This window comes from Lissotriton vulgaris, chromosome 7 (genome assembly GCF_964263255.1).
Source record: "Lissotriton vulgaris chromosome 7, aLisVul1.2, whole genome shotgun sequence".
NCBI lineage: Eukaryota > Metazoa > Chordata > Amphibia > Caudata > Salamandridae > Lissotriton > Lissotriton vulgaris.
In genome coordinates this window covers 169,621,376-169,637,875 of record NC_141695.1, presented here as the reverse complement: position 1 = coordinate 169,637,875, position 16,500 = coordinate 169,621,376, and the positions used below count along the sequence as shown (strand labels likewise).

At 49.2% G+C, this 16,500-nt stretch overlaps 1 protein-coding gene across 1 annotated transcript in view; it reads left to right on the top strand.

Annotated features, from left to right (window-relative positions):
- The window catches only part of LOC147701089 (uncharacterized), a 546,834-nt gene that overhangs the window by 74,436 nt on the left and 455,898 nt on the right, over window positions 1–16,500 (top strand).

Sequence of the window (16,500 nt, the reverse complement as noted above, 5' to 3'; positions counted from 1 at the left end):
TCTTGAAAGGGAAATTAGCAGCTAGTTGTTGCACAGTGGCGATGCAGGGACAGCTAATCTTTGTATCACCATCGTGGGGGGGCCTGCAGTGTGTTTCCGACAGTCACCTCACCGCACCGAATCTCACGGCCACCAATGACACAGCCCTACTCTTGGCCTCCACTGCAGCGTGACCATCCAGCCGCCATGTAGTTCCCAAGTGCAGCGGCAACACCTACATTTACCTCAATTTCGCAGTGTTGGTCTTCGGGGTAATCGAACTCCCTCCACGCAGCGTGAGTGTCCGGTACCCAGGCAATAAGTCCGCAAGGTATCACCGATGGGAAACACCAATAACATCGATGTGAAAACATTGCGGTGCCATCGCACCGCGACTTTTACATCGCAGGATCGTTTGCATTGCATGCATTAACTTCGCATACGAGCAGGGCGCGATGACATTAACATCGCATGCCATTAAAACGATCCTGCGATGTAAAAGTAAAAATAACACGGAGGTCACGCAAAATGTCACAACTTGCAGAGACACGGATGCACAAAAGTTATTCAAATAAACACCATGTTCCTGAGTAAAAAGCACGGAGGCACAAAAGCGATGCGTAAAAGCAGGTGTCATTCTTCTCATGGGCTTTATAACACCATGTTCCGGAGTAAAAAAAACACGAAGGTCACAGAAAATGTCACTACTTGAAAAAACAGAACTGAAAACAATTAAGAAACAGGTGCCAGGTGCTCTTAAGATGGGATGGATGGATGGATGATGGCGTGCCGTAAGGTGGATGGATGCATGGCTGGGTGGTGGAGATGAATGGATGATGGTGGGGGTGGGTGGGTGCAATAAAAACATACACACAATTGGTATGTTTTGCTCTTTTTAGCCACACCTCTGACTCCGCCCACTGTCCCAATCTTTTGGTTATTCCCGCCTCCTGGTGCTCCATCCACAGTTCCCCTACTTATTTTTCCCCACTTCGACCACTGCTCATACCTCACTGTCTCATCTCAACTCTGGCCCCCATCCCCATTATGTCCCTTGTCATCTGTCCCCCGCCCCCTGCTGTCCTACCTCACGTCTGGCCATCTTTCCTCTGTAGCTGCTTTGCACCACCATCCCAACTGACCTATCTCCGACTCCTCTTCCCCCCACGCCCCTCCCCAGTTACCACATGTCACAGAGAGACACCCTCTCCCTTAGAGGTGTGCATTGCAAGCTGCCCATTTTCCCTGACTCTCCTACGGCTGCCTTCCACCACTGTCCCCCTCACCTCTAGTCCCACTACCCCACTCTCTTGCTCCTGTGACCCATCTCACCCCAATCCTATCCCACCTCCTGGCACAGCCCTCCTGAAGATTAGTGGCACCTCTGACCCCTTCCTCACAGGGTGTGTTTCCTCGGACTTCTCTTACACGGTAGTTCACCTCACCTCCCGCCCACTATTCCCACTGCCCCATCTCACTAACCTCCCGCCCAGTACTCCCACTGCCCCATCTCACCTTGTGATCTGGCCGCCTTCCCTTCAGTCCAGGTTATCCTCTGTCCCTTCTCACTGGCCTGTCTCACCTCTCGCCCTCACAGCCTCCTGTAGTCCACCTCCACCCACTGTCCCATCTCACCTATAGCCTTCTGATCACCCCTCCTCGGCTGTCTCCTCTCACTGCTGACCCCACCCACATATGTCTGTCTACCCACTGTCCCCTGTCTCCTCTGCCGGCCGTTGTCCACCCTCCACCCACTGCCGCTCTCCGTGTGCTGTCACTATTCATCTCTGGCCTCCCTCGCTCTTGTCGCCTGGGCCTCTCTTCCCCTATAGAGCAGTCTCATGGTTGCGTCACTTCCCTCAGCCCCTGGCCTGATTTTGCCCCCTCCCTCACTGTCTCTGCTCAGAGCAGCCCTCCCCTGTCTCCGCTCACCTCTGTCTCCATGTCCCTGCGGCCTCTCAAACCTGCACAAAGTTGTACAATTTACTACATTTCTGTCGCGGACAGAAGGCCTTGTGGAGAGCCGAGCCAGGGCCGGACTTGGCTCCAAGAGCCAAAGCTCGAGACGAGACATCAAAAGATGTAAATCAGGCAACAAATGTCATGAAACATATGACAGACTCTTTACATTTGAAAAAAAGAACGGTTTTCAGAAATTTCTATGTCAAGTACGGGAAACACTCATCGCATAGCACAGAAATAGCTGGACTGCCTCTCAGAGCGCCTTAATCATTAGCGAGCTCAGACCCAATGCAAGCAAGGTAAATCCTTCATTGCACGCTGGGCTTACTTCATTACCCTGAGGGGTGATCTGCTTTCTCAGAAGAGTAGGTTTACGGTCTAACTCGGAGAAGGGTCAAGCTGTTGCCGCCGGGAAACACCCATTACATCGATGTAAATGTCGCGCGATGTAAAGTCGGCGATGTGAAACGCTGGCCAATTACATGGACGCATTTGCGTCGCAACAACGTTCGATGAAAAAAATGCCGCTGTGATTGCCGATGCGAAGTAAGTGCCGCGATGTAAACACCCGTGAAATAATTGTCGGCGATGGATCGTCATACAACCAACACCGATAGGCCGCAAGTTTTGTGTTTCCGCAGCAGGAGCACAAGGCTATAGTGCAGTAGGATATCCCCAGCAGTAGTCTACCCTGGTCTACCTTGGGTGTGCTATATAGTCCAGTTAGCCTGGGCGAGGGTCTCACTCTCTGCACAACACCAGCAGCTCCCCAGTGGCCAATTGTGAATCGCCGCTCTCACTCGCTGCCGACTATCATTTTGTCTCTTCCTCGCCCAGCGGACGGTTTTATCGCCCTGCTGTGTTCTGGGTAGCACGTACACAGGCAGTGTGGGCCATTCAATCCAGCCAGTGGTTAACTCCAACAGGTCAGGGGTCACTCCCCGTCTTCAAATCATTCCCATATTCCCAGCACCAACCAGCACTCCATTCAGGTGCACTCCGCCAGCTCGCTGCTTTCAAGAGCAGCGGCGCAGGATTGCCGAAAATCGGTGTCCTGATCCTCCATGTCAGAGCTGCCGGTGCCTCAGGTGTTCCGCCGCACCATGCATTGATTTGTGACTCCAACAGCCCCCGATCTTACAGGATTCTTGGTAAAGTGTTGGGGCTCGGCACGGATCTCTTTCAGCTCACGTCCTCCATGCTCAGCAGTTGGCCATGCCCGTGCTAATCCGCTATAATCTTCGACTGTTGCAAACCCCTTAGGTCCTTTGACGTATGTACACAGCATGGTATAAAGCCCCTGAAGACAACACATATGGTGCCAATAGCTGAGCCAGTACTTGGAGGAGAATGTTGGCTCCATCTCCTTTGCACAGGTGCTGTGAGAGGGCAGGATGGCCTTTGGGATGTAATTCGATGAACAATTTGGCTGCATATAAGTGCCCCTGTGAGGCATAACAGTGTTGGTTGACTGACCTCCCACTTTACCTGGCTCAGACGTATAACGCATTGCTGACACCTGCTCTTCTCAAGGAGCTGCCTGGAGCCAAGTGTGATTTGAAGTCTCATTACAAAGTGGAGGACCAGAGAGATACGCTCTGTGGACGATATAGTAGGGGACGGTGAGTGGGCCCACTTTGCTACTCTCATGCGTGATTATGGGCTGCCACAATCGCATCACTGACAGTACCGACAGCTCATGCAGAGCCAGCGACACATGTTGGGTGCTCCCCCGTACGATCTAGAGACTGACCCAATGTTGCATTATATCCTGATGTGGAAAGGATACAAGGACACTATGGTGGGATTGTATGTTACAGCTGCGGACAGCCTTTTTTCGAGCACCACTGCCAACAATTTATGCTGCTTATGGGAGCAGAGGCTGAGCCTCTCACTCTCTGAGCAGGACGGGAAAGACCTTTGGGAAGACCATGGCAGTTTCCTCCAGGAGGTCAGGTTGAAATTCAATTATTTAAAGTCCCTACACCACTGGCACTGGACGCCGGAGTGGATCTATAAAGCACATACAGCAGACGATTCCAAGTGCTGGAAGTGCTGACGGTGTGGCGCAGTCGCCTGTGACATTTTGCATTTCTTGCGGACTGTACAGTACTTTGTGCTACTACGGCTCCATTTGGGATACCTTGATGACCAACCTAGGGGTGGCACCGCAATTCATGGCCCGTCTGACCTTGCCTCACAAAATGTCAATATTCCAGGATTTAACACAGCACTGTAAGACTAAGCTGGCTACGGCCTTCGTAGTGGGAGTTGGCTTTTTGGGGGGAGACCATGGGGCCTGGCACCGTGACTTTTCTCTCCTGTTCCCATGTCCCTTTCCCTCGTGTTCCCCCTCGTCCTCCTTCCATGATAATCTGCAGGATCTTCTGGGCCACATTAACTCTATATGGAGGGGTTATTGTATTTATTGTTTTTCCTGTTTTGAATGTCTTCTCACAAATTCTAGTTTATACAGTATCTTGGACTTTGCTGAATTGATAAACTTTCAAACACGTTATATGCTCATTGTGTATGAAAAATCAATAGAGAATTGAGGTATTAAAAAAAGACACAGGGAGCGGTGTCACTTAACATTTGACTTTGGCAATACCAAAGGAAGAGACATTACTGAATTTGTAGATACGATCAGAACAAATGTAAAGTGATAACATTAACAACCAAGTCTCACTAAAACAGACATTCAATTTAACAATCTACTGAACTGTGTGCAGTACTCATGGTGAAATATGAGAAAGGTTTTGACAACAAAATTTGGGACAGAGGGTCTGCTCTATGCCCAATAGTCATGTGTGAAGTTCTAGTTAATCCCCATAGTTTTGAAGAATGGGCCAGGTTTGAGTGAGACTTCAGACCAACCTCCAAATGTGTTAGTGTCACTCGTGATGAGTGAGGCTTGAGGGCAATGATGTATGCACGTCCAAACTAATGTTGCTGTCGAGGCATTCAAGGCGTCTTGCATGACAATGCTACAAAGAGTTGACACACTCACTAATCAATGGTGTATTGATGACGAGCGTACTGTGATATAGGGGCCTATGTGAAGGAGTACAATATTTTAGAGTAATGAAATACCCCTCCGCTGTTCTTCAGACCAGTAATACCCACTCATTTTTATGAAACAATGCGAACTGTGTGAGACATTTCTGGTTCATACTTGATATCACTATCTTACGAAATAATTGTTACAAAGATAAATTGCTTTTTTTTGTCAGTGAATCTTTGTTGAGAGAGGTGGTTACTGTTAACAAAACAACAAAGCCTGGAAGAGGCTGCTATCTTAATAATTTAGGAGACAGTTGTGCTCTTAAATAAAAAACTCAAAACCTAATTAGGGTCTAAATTTCAGTCTTGTTCGAGGATATAAAACTGTATCAAATATAAGGAATAAGCCACAGACGCAGGAAAATTAGAAATAAGCGGTTCCTTTAATTGTCACTTTGACACATGATCTATGACACATTCTATTTGATCCGGTGTTTAAAAGTCCATGGTATTTTCTTCTGTTTACTTTCCTGTGTGCCACAATGTGGATTTGAAAAACCTGCAAATAGATGATTATAAAAAATAAATAAGCTGCCCAGTTTAATTTCCCAACTCACTGAAATACTCGCATTTTCATTGAAATACAGACATATTCATTGAAATCTAGATATATTCATTGAAATACAGACTGCCACTTCCAGTTGTCACCTTTCTGTAAATACTCTTTAGTCCTTTACATCAGTGTTTGGAAGATGCTCATTTGAAGTGAAGCTATAAATATTTTTTTACAGCAGCCAAGTGTGAGGCCCTGTACTTGAACTGTCTGACCCTTAAAACATTCACGTCTGTAACATCTGAAATCCCAGGTCTTTACAGGTATAAGTGCTTGTTTGCGTGAAATGTATTCACTGCTGGAGCCTGGAGTCGGCGGTTCTGTCAGCGGCCATCAGAGGGCGCTCCTCACCTGTTGATGAAACCCACTGAGCTGCTCATCTGATGAAAGGAAGAAGGGTTTCCTCTCCGGGTCAGTGGTGGCAGAGACAGCACCAGCAGCGGTGTTGACATCACTTCCTCCATCTGCTCTGTATCCAGCCTACTGCATAGGAGGAAGGAGCCCTGTCTGGTGTCCAGTTACCTACGTCTTCAGATCCACACAGACCTCAGATCTGCGACCCCCAGTAGGAGGAGAGAGCCTGGACAGGTTTCTGCTCAGGTAGGAGAGCTGCCAACTCCCTTGCCTGCAATTTATGAATCCATGGATCAGATTCCCCCGTCCCTCCACTCCCCCCCCCCCCCCCCCCCCCCCCCCCCCCCCCCACTATTCATGGTGACGTGAGGAGAGCTCAGCTCTTCCTGCTGCTGAGGCTGAGTGAGGAGAGGAGGAGGAGAGGCCTGTCCATGGGTGCAGAGGAGGAGAGGCCTGTCCAGGGTTGCAGAGGAGGAGAGGCCTGTCCAGGGGTGTAAAGGAGGAGAGGCCTGTCCAGGGGTGCAGAGGAGGAGAGGCCTGTCCAGGGTTGCAGAGGAGGAGAGGCCTGTCCAGGGGTGCAGAGGAGGAGAGGCCTGTCCAGGGGTGCAGAGGAGGTGAGGCTTGTCCAGGGAGCAGAGGGGGTGAGGCTTGTCCAGGGAGCAGAGGGGGTGAGGCCTGTCCAGGGGTGCAGAGGAGGAGAGGCCTGTCCAGTGGTGTCCAGGGGTGCAGAGGAGGCGAGGCCTGTCCAGGGGTGCAGAGGAGGTGAGGTCTGTCCAGGGGTGCAGAGGAGGAGACGCGTGTCCAGGGGTGCAGGGGAGGTGAGGACTGTCCAGGGGTGCAGAGGAGGTTAGGCCTGTCTAGGGGTGAGGAGGAGGAGAGGCCTGTCCAGGGGAGCAGAGGAGGAGAGGCCTGTCCAGGGGTGCAGAGGAGGTGAGGCTTGTCCAGGGAGCAGAGGGGGTGAGGCCTGTCCAGGGGAGCAGAGGAGGAGAGGCCTGTCCAGTGGTGCAGAGGAGGCGAGGCCAGTCCAGGGGTGCAGAAGAGGTGAGGTCTGTCCAGGGGTGCAGAGGAGGAGACGCCTGTCCAGGGGTGCAGAGGAGGAGAGGCCTGTCCAGGAGTGTCCAGGGGTGCAGAGGAGGTGAGGCCTGTCCAGGGGTGCAGAGGAGGTGAGGCTTGTCCAGGGAGCAGAGGGGGTGAGGCCTGTCCAGGGGAGCAGAGGAGGAGAGGCCTATCCAGGGGTGCAGAGGAGGAGAGGCCTGTCCAGTGGTGTCCAGGGGTGCAGAGGAGGCGAGGCCTGTCCAGGGGTGCAGAGGAGGTGAGGTCTGTCCAGGGGTGCAGAGGAGGAGACGCCTGTCCAGGGGTGCAGAGGAGGAGAGGCCTGTCCAGGAGTGTCCAGGGGTGCAGAGGAGGTGAGGCCTGTCCAGGGGTGCAGAGGAGGTGAGGTCTGTCCATGGGTGCAGAGGAGGAGAGGCCTGTCCAGGGGTCCAGTGGAGGTGAGGCCTGTCCAGGCGTAAAGAGGAGGAGAGGCCTGTCCAGAGGTGCAGTGGAGGTGAGAGGAGGTGAGACCTGTCCAGGGGGTTGGAGAGGAGGTCAGGCCTGTCCAGCGGAACAGTGTCTCTCTTCAGGCCCTGTGCATAGCGCCCCGGGCTCAGGGCGGAGTCAGAGGCGCTGTATGGGGGGAATGAACTCTGGGCTCCTCTGTCCTTAATATGAATCCTTCACTAAGAGGCCTGTCCAGGGGTGCAGAGGAGGAGAGGCCTGTCCAGGGGTGCAGAGGAGGAGAGGACTGTCCAGGGGCAGATGAGGTGAGGCCTGTCTAGGGGCAGATGAGGTGAGGCCTGTCCTGGGGTGCAGAGGAGGTGAGGCCTGTCCAGGGTGTGCAGAGGAAGTGAGGCCTGTCTAGAGGTGCAGAGCACAAGAGGCCTGTCCAGGGGTTTAGAGGAGGAGAGGTCTGTCCAGGGGCAGAGGAGGAGAGGCCTGTCCAGGGGTCAGAGGAGGAGAGGCCTGTCCAGGGGACAGAGGAGGTGAGGACTTTTCAGGGGGCAGAGGAGATGAGGCCTGTCCAGGGGGGCAGAGGAGGTGAGGCCTGTCCAGGGGGCAGAGAAGAGGAGGCCTGTCCAGGGACAGAGGCGGTGATACTTGTCCAGGTGGTGCAGAGGAGGTGAGGCCTTTCCAGGGAGGCATATGCTGTCCACTAGTTATAGTGGGAACCATGCACCAGTCCAAACAACCCTTATTGATGATAGATTAAAGAAAACCTTTATTGGAAGCTGTCCTAGTGGTAGCTATGGAAAGCAGCCTTCAGGCTAAGTCTTGAAGGAACATAAAGCAGCTTGTTTTACCAGTCTATAATCTCTTGAATGACCAAATGAGAACTACACCAGGTATATATATCAAATACGTGTATTTATTCTAAAAAGCACCCCATAGTCTCTTTATGAGGCTAGAAGTCGAAGTACACAAGTTACAAGTCAAATATTCACAGTAAATAGCACAGTTTTTGATAGGCCCGGGGGGGAGGGGGGGACCAAACTATATACTAAAATAGTGATATAAGAACCACGACGTGACTGGACACAATGCCTAGAGCCTGTAGAATCGCTGGGCCCCTTCAGAACCACCCAAGGTAGTGACACAGGGAACCCACGGAGAACACGTTCAGTGTGGGAACACAGCCGCAAGCGCCGTTAGCTTCTATTGGGAAAGTCGCTGTTGGAAATTTAAAGTTTAAGGACACTTAGAAGTTGACTAGGAACAAACCCTTTTGGACTTAGATGGTTCTAGGGATAATACCCACGGGAACACCGGAGTACTCGAGTTACCTAACCTAGGAAAGCCGGGAGCATAGGTGCCAAATGGTGTCGGGTCGCGTCGTTGTATTCAATGGCGAGTTGCTGCAAAGTGCTACTGCCAGGAAGAGGAGAAGTGTCGGAGAGATCCAAGCCTAAATCAAAGAAGATAAGAACCTGAAAGGAGAGGGGGCTGAGTCTGGGTCACTTGCCAGTGACCAGGGGCACGATAGTCGAATGTCCACCGGTGTCGGATGCTTTAGGTGAGATGAGGGGAAGTTTGACTCTTCAGCCACGAGGACCAGGAGGTGTCGACGACAAACAGGAGCTGGATTCGAGCTGTCCCACAAGGTATTGGTGCTCGGATTGGACACAACAAGCCTTGGCAATAGCAACCCATGCAGGAAGAGAACAATGGCTTCGGAGTGGACCAGCAAGGTCCAGGGGACTCACCAAGCTATGGAGAGTAAGGGCACGTCTGGAGCAACCAGGGAAGCCCAAAGAAAGTTACAGCTGCCTTCTCAGGGACCCAAATGTCAACGGACAGGGGATCGCAAAGGTACCTCGAGAGGAACCAAAAAAATGTCTTATTTTACCGTCGTATCGCAACCATAAGTTGGTGGTTGTGAAGCGCCGGTTTAGTTAGAATGTTAAAGACTCTGAGAGCTACATCTTGTTAATGTTAGAACAAGAGGTGACACGTAAAATTACACATTCTTCCTAATGTACTTACGTATACGGCTCAAAAACACCAACCAGCTATAGTATGCCCCCTTAAAAAAACAAAATATTTAAAAGTTGTCATGAAGACAGATAACTATGTTAATGTTATCGCAAACTCAACATTAGAAGAATGTAGAATTCCTGAGTCGTGCTACCACCTCAGCATTAGCATTATTTTTTACCTTGTTCCACTCTTAAGAGAATCCTCCGCGATCCCACCATGCATCTTCAATGCCAAGTATGCTTGTGCGAAGAAGTTTCCCAAACTAGTTTAAATACTGGAAGTGTAAATAGCGTGTTCACGTTGTTTGTGAATTCACTCCCTACTCTCATGGTGTAAACAGAGAGGAAGGACTTAGCTTTCTATTCTAACTTGGCGGCCATTCTAACTACACCGACTCTTCACATCCACCAACTTATGGTTGCGATACGACGGTAAACTAAGACTATGACGCTCACAATATGCTTCTTTGCACGTAGCATAAGAAGGCAGATTTTGGTAACTATGGCCCAAATATGCAGGTATTCATTACAAACAGTACACTGCATGGGTTTTCGTTGGCATTTCTTTTGGGTTAGGATACTTCATTTCGATTGAGTTGTCAATCTGCATGTTCATTAAGAAAACTATAATATTTAAACAACACGTCAGTTGCTCTGAAGCCTTTTTAATAAAGAATAGTAAGGACTTTGTTGCTAGTAATGATTAGTGACTTGAGTAGGAAATACGGTTCTAAATAAGCATTATTTAGTGATTTCACATTTTTACAGCACTAAGAAAATTGTTACTGGAAGAAATAGAAACCAGTGAAATCTGTTCGTAATAATAGACGCTACCATACCTGAAACCCATTGCGGTTTGGAACTATCACCGCATAATAAGTAGGTCTATTTTAAAGGCACTAGTCTTAAAGCTAATCTCAAACATTGAATTTCAAATTATGGATTGATATATCCAAATCTTTCTGCTTGTTTTACAGAATCAGTTTTCATACAGGAGATAGGTATTTATATACCCTCAAATAAGACTTGCTTTTAGTGTCTAAATTTCACTTACTCACATCACTATTTTATTTTACCTATTCAGTGCACGCTTCAGATTTCTTTTAATTTGACCCTTAGCCCTCGTAATGATTCACACTTCTCACGATCGCTCTAACAGCGGAAAGTTCTCACTCCATTTAGTGTGGGAGAGTTTTAGCTGGCTCTTACTATCCTAAGCGCATTTACTTGGTCTCTCCATCGCTATTAGGTTCAGAGACCTACTGTTTCACAGAGGTATATTCTGTGTTATTGTGTTGTTGGATTTTTGTATTGATTTTTTATCTCACCACAAGCATGAGTTACACTTGATTGGTGACTCTCCCAATACTGATATAGTATGGTTTGTTTGTTAGCAATGGGACTGTTTTTCCCAATATATATACTGGTCTTTTTTTTTTTTTTCTAAATCCACACAGCCTTGAGAAAGTCGCGGGACCACCTCCCGTTTACGACGAAACACGTGTTGGCTGTAGAGAATTTCTGGGAAGACTTGCACATAATAAAGTGACCAACAAAGAAGAAGGAAGACTAATCTTTTGCACATTATTTAATTTTGAATTTGTGGAAACGTGTTACATACTTATGTTACTTTATAAGTGAGACATGTGCTAAGGAGTGTCATTTTTTCTAGAAGCCAGAGGCCTATCCTGAGGAGTGAGGTGGTTCTCCTCAACTTTTAGCACCTTCAAATACTGGGTTCCTCAAAATAATGTGTGTAATTATTCTATGTGGTGCTTTGTTACCTAAATCAAATGCCACTGCCTTGCTTTAGCTACTCTTAAGTGCATTATAACCTTGCGGTAAATGCTAACTTTGGACTGGCTGCATGGAAACATGTTGTGTTTGGTGTCAAACACCTTGTAAATCATACTCCCACACCAGAAACTGGTGTGGGAGTTTGATCCCACCCTTCTAGAGGAAGCGACATAACAGCACAGGTATACCCTGTTCCAGCTTAAAAGAGCCCTGGCATCACAAAATGGATGCTGGACTACAGACACAAGTCTGACCTCCTGCTGCTGACCGAAACTCTGGCAGGGGAGGCCTTGACAATAGCTGCCTGTCACAGGGAGGTGTAACCACCTCCCAGCCAGGCTTTTGTGTATTGGAGCTGGGTGGGAGCACTCCAAGAGTGCTTTGAAGTCTGCACAGGGGGCACATTTGGTGTCCCTGTGCGCAGTCCAGTTCAAACCAGCCCCAGGGGCTACCAGCCCCTGCTTTGGTGCAAAGCTGAACAAAGGAAATGGGTGTAGCTCCCCTCTTTCCAAACCCTCCCATAGGTGGGTCCCTAGAGCTAGTCCAACCCATTCCTTGGGTATAATGAAGGAACCTCTGTAACCAGAACTTTAGATATCCCTGGACGAAACTCTGAAACTGAATCCTGGACCTTCGACGATCTGTTCAACGCCAGATGACTGAAGAATCTCCCTTGGAGTAAAGGAGTTACTCCCCTGCTTGGCAGGCACCAAAGACACATCTGAGCGGTCTGCATCTCCGAATCTCCCGCCAGACGCCAAAGACTTTGCAACACCTGAGGTGGATTTCCAGACCTCCCCGAGGCTGATCTGAGTCCCCAGCCGAGACCTGTAGCCATTGTGGGTAATGTGAAACCGGAACCCCTGGACACCATGCACATTTGCAAGTACATCAGCTTCTCGACGTTCTTCGATGCTGTGCTTTAGATTACTTGTAGCCTGACCCCGAGCAGAGAATCCACTGAAGATCGCTGGCCTACACACTCCGAGCGAACCGAGGGCTGCCATTTTGTGATTCAGCTCGAGGTACCTTCTCGACCCCTTGTCTGTTGACTTGTAGGTACCTGAGAAGGCAATTCAGATTTTCCTTGGGCTTTCCTGATTGCTTCAGACGTGCCCTGACTCTCCATCGCTTGGTGAGTTGCCTGGACCTTGCTGGTCCACTCCAAAGCCATTGTTTTCTTTCTGCGTCAGTTGCTGTTGCCAAGGCTTGTTCTGTCCAATCCGGGCACCGACGCTGCAGCGTTTGACATCCTTTGTGGGCGAGCTTGAATCCTGCTTCTGGTTGTCGTCGACGCCTCCTGGTCCTCGTGGCTGAAGAGTCAAGCTTTCCCTCATCTCACCTGAAGTACCCGACATCGGTGAGCATTCGACTATCGTGCCCCTGGTCACTGACTAGTGACGGAGACTCTGTCCCCTCTGCTTTCAGGTTCTTCACATCTTCGATCCAGACTTGGATCTCTTCGGACACTTCGCCTCTTCATGTCAGCAGCACTTTGCAGCAACTCGCCATTGAAAATGACGACGCGACCCAACACCATTTGGCACCTATGCTCCCGGCTTTCCTGGGTTCGGTAACACGAGTACTCCAGTGCTCCCATGGGTGTTGGCCCTAGAACCATCTAAGTCCAAAAGGGTTTGTTCCTAGTCCTCTCCTAAGTGTCCTGAAACTTTAAATTTCCAACCGCGACGTTCCCCAATAGAAGCTAACAGCGCTTGCGGCTGTGTTCCCACACTGCACGCGTCCCCGTGGGTCCCCTGTGTCACTACCTTGGGTGGTTCTGAAGGGGTCCCATGATTCTACAGGCTCTAGGCCTTGTGTCTAGTCAAGTTGTGGTTCTTATATCACTATTTTAGAATATGGTTTGGCCCCCCCCTGGTGCCTATTGTGCTATTTACTGTAGTATATGACTTGTGACTTGTGTACTTCGACTTCTAGCCTCATAAAGAGACTAGGGGGTGTGTTTTAGAATAAATACATATATTTTATATATATAGCTGGTGTGGTTCTCCTTTCATTTGGTCATTCATGAGATTATAGACTGGTAAAAAAAAGCTGCTTTACATTCCTTCAAGACTTAGCCTGAAGGCTGCTCTCCACAGCTATCATCAATAAGGGTTGTTTGGACTGGTACAAGGTGCCCATTATAACTAGTGGACAGCATATACCAGGCCAACTTCTCAATTTGCCCATGTGGGGGCAGACAAGATGAGGCATGTCCTGCAAGGGTTGGGGGTGCAGAGGAGATGAGGTCTGTCCTGAGGGGGTGCAGAGGAGGTGAGGCCTGTCCAGGGGTGCAGAGGAGGTGAGGCCTGTCCAGGTGTGCAGAGGAGTTGAGGCCTGTCCAGGGGGCAGAGGAGGAGAGGCCTGTCCAGGGGTGCAGAAGAGGTGAGGCCTGTCCATGGGTGCAGAGGAGGTGATGCTTTTCTGGTGGGGGGTTGCAGAAGAGGCCTGTTCTGTGGTGTGGTACCGTGCAGAGGAGTTGAGGACTGTCAGGGAAGGGGGGTGCTGCATGCGAGGCCTGTCCAAGGTAGTACAGAGGAGGTGAGGCCTGTCCAGAGCTGGGGGTTGCAGAGGAAGTGAGGCCTGTCTAGTGGAGTGCAGAGGAGGTTAGGAATGTCCAAGGGGTGCAAAGGAGGTGAGGTCTGTCCCAGGGTGCAGTGGAGTGGAGGCCTGTCCAGGGGGGTGCAGTGGAGGGGATGTCTGTCCAGGGGTGCAGAGGAGGTGAGGCCTGTCCAGGGGGAGGTTAGAAGCGGTGAAGCCTGTCCAGGGGGAGGCGCAAAGAAGGTGAGGCCTGTCCAGCAGGTGTAGAGAAGGGGAGGACTGTCTATGGGATGTAGAGGGGGTGAGGCCTGTTTGGAGGTAGGCGCCGAGGAGGCGATACCTGTCGGGGGGGATGCAGAGGAAGCAAGGCCTGTCCAGGGTGCTCAGAGGAGGTGAATGAGGCCTGTCCAGGGGGGTGTCGAGGAGGTGAGGCCTGTCCTGTGTTTGGGTGGTTCAAAGGAGGTGGGGCCTCTCCAGGAGCGATGCAGTGGAGATGAGGCCTGTTCATCCAGGCAGGGTGGTCGAGAGCTGAGTTTAAGTTTGTTAATTGTTGTCCCAAGAGATTTGTGGAATGAGTGTAAGTTGCTTGTAAACTGTCCAATTAAAGAACCACAGAGTGAAGCGCCTCAAAATATTTTATTATATAGTACAAGAGATTAATGCAGAGTTACAGACAATATTGCAAAGGCAAAGACTGGGTAAAAGAGGGCGCATTTTTGAGCGTTTTATCCAGAGGTTGGTTCACATATCAGCAAAATGTGAGGGGTTGCAGACTAACATTCCGGAAGAGATTTTGTTTTACGCAAAGTTCTGTAGTGAGAATTTTGTTACTAAGCAGAAAAATATCAAAGAAAAAATAATGAGCGCTCAGACAAAAATGTTCCAAACGGGTGACAAAAGTGGTTCTCTTGTATTGTATTCTCGTTTTGATTCTGGGTTTGTTGCTGGTGTGAATTTGGATGTGCACGGCGTTGGTGTGCAGAGTAATGATGTTCAGTATGTGCAAGGAGGAAATGTTGTTCCTCTGGGTCAGGGCCGGACTGGGAACCCAAACCGGGCCTGACAATTTTGACGGACCAGATCCCTGCCTCTTTTGTTACCGGGGGGCGATATAAGAGTACCCCAGCAAAACCAGCCCCCAGTAAGAAATACGTTTCCCAGCACTGAAGAATCAGCCCCCACCCTTCCAGCCTCCCGGGGAAACACCCGAAGCCCGTTACGGCCAGTCCGGCCCCGCTCAGGGTGCTGGTTTTACTGACAGTGGCAATTTAAATACCTCAAACACTAATAGTGTGCAGAATAAGACACGCTCCTTGCGATGGTTGCAGGAACTTGGGAAACTGGAACATGAATCAGATGGCCAGATTCGGATGTCACAGTCAATGCTCCCAGCCCAACTGGCCTCTGTGCCGAGCATGCAGAATCAAAGGCAGGTATATTGGAACATGCCTTCAGTCCCGGTGGTCCCACAGCCCAGTGCAGAATACAATGGCAAGTTCTCAACAAATTCAGGATTTCAACAAAATCCTTCAGTGATTAATAAGGATTTTCCACAACTTCCTCCTACACTAGGAGTTTCTACTGGACTGATTCAGACTTAATGACGGTGCCTGAGACGGGAGAAGGATTGCATGCTTGGTGCAGTCCTAGAGGTCACCCAGAGTGGCTCTGTTGTAGAAGAAGTAAATGGGAATCCAGCATCTCTTTTAATCAATAAATGTGCTACCTGTTCCACAGTCAGACTGACGAGAGCTCCCAACCCACCCCTCTTGGGAAAGGAGTCCAATTTGTAGGCATTTCTAATAAACAACTAATAAGCTGTCAGTAAATGTTCCCGTACAAATTGGGTCAATGATGAATGGCCAGAAACGTATACTGTGACTAAGATCCAGTTATTATGTTAGGGAATTACCTTGTAAAATGACTTGTGGCTTTTTGGGGAAGAGTCACAATTAATTATTCATTTTGTAGGTGTGGTTTATTAAATTACATTTTGTTGTGCCATGTTTCAAGAACATTCATTGATTGCTGTCATTTTTACCTCATCGTGAACCATGTCAATAATGTGTTCTCTCTGTCTAAAAACTTTAGAACTTTCCCTTGATTCCTAACTGAGCAGATTCTATATAAGTTTGCTATTTGATATTATAAAAAAAATGTTTTCTTATATCTCAGCACACATTTGTTGTGTGTGGTTTGTCTATTGACTTTACATCGAGAGTTATTTCTGAGTCTGTCTTTTGATATACTTTAGAGGTTACCTTTATGTGATCCTCCTGCAAATGTTATGATAATTATTTCTCTGACTGAGTAACCATGTTTATGCCTTCAGTAATTATTTGAAACCTTTAATATAGCTTTGATGCTTGATGTAGCTCCAAAGGCAAGGGCCTTTACCAAGGGAGCGGTCCTTTAATGGGCAGTATTGCCAGCGACGGCTGACTATAAGGTCATTGCACTGTTTGCCCCATGAGGGCAGAATGTGTTAATCAATAAAACAACGGTGTCCCAGAGACCGAGGGGGTTGAAACACCTCCAGTACTCTGAAAACTTTGTTTCAAAGCTGTTGCTGTGAAACTTGAACAGTTAACAGCCGAACACGGCGGTTAATTGGGGAACATTCACAGCAATAGCTGTTAACCCCTTCTGTGCTGCGCGGATTTTCCCCCGGTGCTGAGCGTTCCATTGGGCCTATGGAACCATGACGGAACGGTTCCGTCATAAGCACAGGCCACC